The sequence below is a fragment of the Fukomys damarensis genome, unplaced genomic scaffold (genome assembly GCF_012274545.1).
Source record: "Fukomys damarensis isolate Sample0158 unplaced genomic scaffold, DMR_v1.0_HiC HiC_scaffold_16, whole genome shotgun sequence".
Lineage (NCBI taxonomy): Eukaryota > Metazoa > Chordata > Mammalia > Rodentia > Bathyergidae > Fukomys > Fukomys damarensis.
Genome location: NW_022900928.1, coordinates 1,024,510 through 1,024,814, shown reverse-complemented (window position 1 = coordinate 1,024,814; position 305 = coordinate 1,024,510). Strand labels below are relative to the sequence as shown.

General features: G+C 66.2%; 1 protein-coding gene across 1 annotated transcript in view; it reads right to left on the bottom strand.

Moving 5' to 3' along the window:
* Positions 1 to 305, bottom strand: part of Brsk2 (BR serine/threonine kinase 2) — a 40,559-nt gene that overhangs the window by 39,247 nt on the left and 1,007 nt on the right. The gene's annotated exons all lie outside the window — the stretch shown is intronic.

Here is a 305-nt window from a genome sequence, read left to right as displayed (position 1 = left end):
CGATTCGAGCAGGACAGCCGAGCCGAGCCCAGCCGAGCAGCCGAAGCTAGCCGAGCACCCGAACACCCGAGCGAAACCGAGCTGCCGAGCGCAGCCGAGCAGCCTAGCCGAACCAAATCGAGCACCTGAGCCCAACCTAGCCGAGCAGCGGAGCCTAGGCGAGCGGTTGAAAGAGCTGCCGGCCGTAACTACGGCGTCTAGTCGTTCCTGCATCAGCCAATCAGAGGCAGTACCCAACCCTCCCGGCTCACATCCGCTGCCCCACCTGCCCCTACCGGCGCTCCGGCGGTAGGCCGCACTGAAGA